The sequence below is a fragment of the Pinus tabuliformis genome, chromosome 7, assembly GCF_031772625.1.
Source record: "Pinus tabuliformis cultivar Carrire ecotype Pingquan chromosome 7, CPIR1, whole genome shotgun sequence".
NCBI lineage: Eukaryota > Viridiplantae > Streptophyta > Pinopsida > Pinales > Pinaceae > Pinus > Pinus tabuliformis.
The window spans coordinates 1,116,815,256-1,116,819,811 of NC_142293.1; the positions used below are offsets into that span (position 1 = coordinate 1,116,815,256).

Below are 4,556 nucleotides of genomic sequence, written 5' to 3' on the forward strand. Positions count from 1 at the left end.
CTCCCCCAGAGGGAGTTTCCCCTTCTCCTTTTCTGCGTCTTCCCCCACCAGAACCAGCGAAGACCCGTCATCATCCACCTCAGGAGATTTTGTGAAAAGCACAGAGATGTGTGCGTTGACCCCTTCAGAGCCCTCAGAACTGCCCAGTGAAAATACGACCGAGCCAAAAGCTGGAAGACTGGGCGCCAACTCCACAGAATTACCAACTTCCAGAATATGCCTAGCAGGAATTGGGTTAGCACCTCCCCGGCGATGGCAATATACACAACAACAGTGATGGTGTAAGTTTGCTGCGGGTGGGCGGGGGAATTGGCCATGCCTACTTCCCCTCCTGCACGGAATTCTTTCCCGAACCACCATCTTGCCTCCGTCTTCCCGCAACAGAAGGCAATCACCCTCTGTCTTTTGCCCCTTCCACGACACAGCCAGACCGAGCTCCGGAGAGCGCAGACACAGGCCGAGGTAATCAGTGGGGGACCTTCTGTCTCCCCTGCCTTTCGCCACTCTAATGAAACAAGCACAATAAACATTCCCTGAACCACCATGCATTTCCTTTGTCGACCAAAGCTCAAATATATTCTCTTGCCCATTTCTTGAAACGATAACCACATTGAATGCCTTACGCAGGCCTGTCATCGTCCTCAGCTGCTCCATTAAGGATGCACTGGGGCGACTCGCTTGAACCATCCTTCCGCCGGCCTGTATATTTAATGCCCCCGTCCTCTTCACGTGGCGTGGATCGCTTGTCAAGTGGCACCATGCCATCAATCAACGAGTCACCCGCATCCGGGGAAAAATTTGGACCATTTCTCGATTTGTGCGTGTCATCCTTGCGCAGGGGCCATGCTAATCTTCTCTGTATCGTTCCAATTTTATCGGATGTCTCCGAAGAGACAAAAAGTAGTGGGCTTGGCCCAGTTTAGACTAACTACTCGCACGACGAGCTACGACCTTGCTCGGGATTGAACACAAGACCGGTCCGTCATGACGAGGCCGACTTTACCACTACGCCGCCTCCACGACCTTTTGAAATATCATAGTTATAAATATAATTATTATTATTTAAATTTATTTTAATGTGATATGTATATTATGATTTTTTAATTGAAAATATTATTTATCATTTTATTAATAATAAAAAATTATAATACAACAAATTGAATTGAAATGATTTTTTATTTTTTTAATTGAGGGGATATTATTATTATTATTATTAATTTAATGCTTCATTTGAGGAAAGCTATAACATCTTCCCTTAATATTGTACAAGATGCAAAAAAAGACCTTTTAAGTGTAGTAATATCTATTTTACTTTGCATTATTGTTTCTTATATATAAAGTTAATATTGAAATAATTTATTTATAACTCACATTAAAAATATTTTTTTGTCATTAATATTGTTCTAATTACTACTTCTCCATAACTATCAAAGGAACCATATATTTTTTATATGGGAAGATAAAAAGCACCTATTTAAAATATAAAGAGTTTTTAGTTTTAATCCATCTTTCTTTATATAAAATTGAAATAAAATTATTTTAATTATGTCATGTTTATTTTGCAATTGGACTTGTAGAATTTTAATTTAATTATCTATAATTATGAGCTATATGGTAGAGATTTGATTTCTATGGAAAATATATATAATATTGTTAATAATATTTGATTTCTATGGAAAATATATATAATATTGTTAATAATAGTCCAAATAGAAGATTGAAAATTTTACCTCAAAAATAAATATATTCTTTTTGTTTTTCAATTTAATTAAAACAAATGTCGTATTCACAAAGCTTATTGAACTCTAATTATTTATTGTAAGACTTATTATGAAATAAATAACTTAATATTATTATGAATTGATGTTTATCAATATTTACCAACTATTTAATTAATATTAATTATTTTATTATTAATATTTTATAAAATATTTCAAATTAATTTTATAATATATATATATATATATATATATGCATTATATATAAATTATAAAAATACAATTCAATGCCATATGTATTAATATTATATATACCTTAAACATCTTTCCATATTACTTCATTATTATAAGAATAACAAAATAAATATATTTTTTTCATAAAATATTTTTTTTAACCCTACGAGATTTACCTATATTTATATATCAATTATATGGCTAGAACATTTACTCGTATTTTAATATATAACGTATATAGGCTAGGTTTTTTGGTGGGGGAAGGGGGTGTTTCGCATAACCTTTTTGTGCATATAACCATGGTGAATATATTCAATTGTTTTATACTCAAAGCTTTTATCAATGTACAAGTCATACCATGATATCAATGGTGCTGGTATTTTTAAGTAATATTTTTAATAATAAATATAATATTAGTATTGTGTATATAAATATGTTAATGTAATTGGATAAATATTTTAAACCAATTTATGATACATTTTATATTTTTAAAATTAATTAAATTATTATAATAATAATATTATTATTATTAAAAATTATATATATATATATATATATATATATATATATATATATATATAATTCTTTTAAAGTATTTTTTAAATTAATTTTAATAGTTTTTTAAAATTTTTGAGTTTAAGTTATTTAATTTGTAGAATTTGAGTGCTTCAAGGTTTTTTGTTGAATTTATTTATGCATTCAAAAATGTCTTATATGGTGGGATTTCAATGAAAAAGCTATTTTGTTTATAAGTTACATTATGCCTATATATATAAAACAAGATTCTTAATTAAGGAGACTTGTTACTATCAAATGCCCAAAAAATTATAACTAATGTTCATATGATATTTATTATTAATAAATATAATTAAAAGAGAATAAATAATTTTGAAATAAATCCTAACCTTTAATATGTGAATACTACTAAGAAAGTTCTAAAATATTTTGAGGAGATTAAATCCCTACCATCCACCGAATAATTATTGATAGTTAAAATAAAATTATGAAAGCCCTATTTCAAAATAGGCATACCTATCAATGTAATAAAAAAACCATTTGATATAGAGATTATAATGCTTTAATAACCTTTAAATTAGAAATATATAAAAACAAAACAAAACAAAACAGAAACAAAAATTACTACAACTTTCGGTTAAGCGTCCCCAGATGGGGGTGACTAACAGGCATTAAAGAGGGCCTTGGGATCTCCACCCTCAGCCAGTTGTGATCCATGTGTGGATTAATGAGAATTGGGGGAGGGGAAAGGAGGGTGGAGAGATCACTTCGCCCGACAAAGGAAGTCTTCGGAGAAGGGAGGAGTATGTTGTCTGCTTGGGTAGAGGAAGGTTTTAGTTTGTCTGTGGCAGGTGATGAGAAAGAATATTTAGAAAGAGGGCTACGATTATGCTTAATTTTCAGCCTATGATGAAATCTGAAAGGGAGGGGTGGTAAGGATTCAGTGGTTGTCATTGATCAATGCATCTGATTTTGTGTTCAAGACTCATTTTGGGATCCAAGTGTGCCGAGGTCGTGGGAATTTGAGTGGGTAAATATATGCTTCCTTTACGGGTTTTAGCTTCTCTTCTTCTGCGTCGACGGAAATCCTTCATCGAGTATGTTTGGGTAACTCTTTTTCACCTAGATTGGCGCTTGTTGGTTATATCTGATTTCCTTTCTATTGTTATTGTTTGGGCCATTATTGAGACAGTGGCTTTTTTGGGCTAAGTTAGTTGCATGTAAGGCCAGGATTATTGAGAATTGTTTTAGTGGTCCTGTGAGTTACTGGGGGTGTGAAGTATTGGTGATATTTGTATGGTGTCTCAAACCCTTGGGAAAAGAAACATGAGCCTCTAACATTAGACTTGTGACCAATTGTACCTTTCTCTCACGACTGCAATCCCAATCGATCTAGGGTCTAAGGCAAAGTGGGGTATTGGGGAGAAGAGAAATATATCCTATGTATTTCATGATAGCTCTATTGTCAAGCCAGGAGGTCCTCAGTAGCTTGGGAGACCCCCACTGTTAGATTGCAGGAAATATAATATGAGGTCTTGGCGGTTATGTGCTTTCAATGGGTTGAATTATCTTTGTTGTATTGGGTGGCTTGGGGTAGTCTGGTCCTAGTTTAGTGGAACTTGACCCTTGAAATCTAGGTGTTGTGTAGTCTCGTGGGGGGTATTTGGGACTGTGTTGTGTTGTGGCGAGCTCAATCATATGTTGGAGTGGGGTCTTGGTATACTTGGAAGTTTTATTTTGGCTGCAAGTATGCCGAGAAATAGATGAAGACGTTGTCGAGGGGGTGGGTACTATGGTCACATAGATATCTGAGTCAATGGAGCCTATTCCTCAAGTGAGGCTCATTCAACCAGCTTGGATAGGGAAGAGGTGTTAGCACAAAACCCTGCACCACTCGTTGGTCATGTTGTATAGGTCACCTCTTTGGATTTTATTGCAGATCAATTGAGAGGGATCCAAGCCAACCTAGATATCCTCCATGATTGTCGGTATGAGAATCGCAATGAAAATGCAGCCTACTAGAATGATATACAGTTCACGCAAGAGGAAATGTTGGAATAATTAACAAACATGTGTATAAGCATGTGA

The 4,556-nt window shown here is 34.0% G+C and overlaps 1 non-coding gene across 1 annotated transcript; it reads right to left on the bottom strand.

The window, feature by feature from the left end:
- Window positions 1-792: 792 nt before the first annotated feature.
- LOC149251438 (U6 spliceosomal RNA) lies at window positions 793-895 on the bottom strand. The gene has a single exon (XR_016267578.1). It is a non-coding gene; the product is annotated as a U6 spliceosomal RNA (small nuclear RNA).
- Window positions 896-4,556: the final 3,661 nt, after the last annotated feature.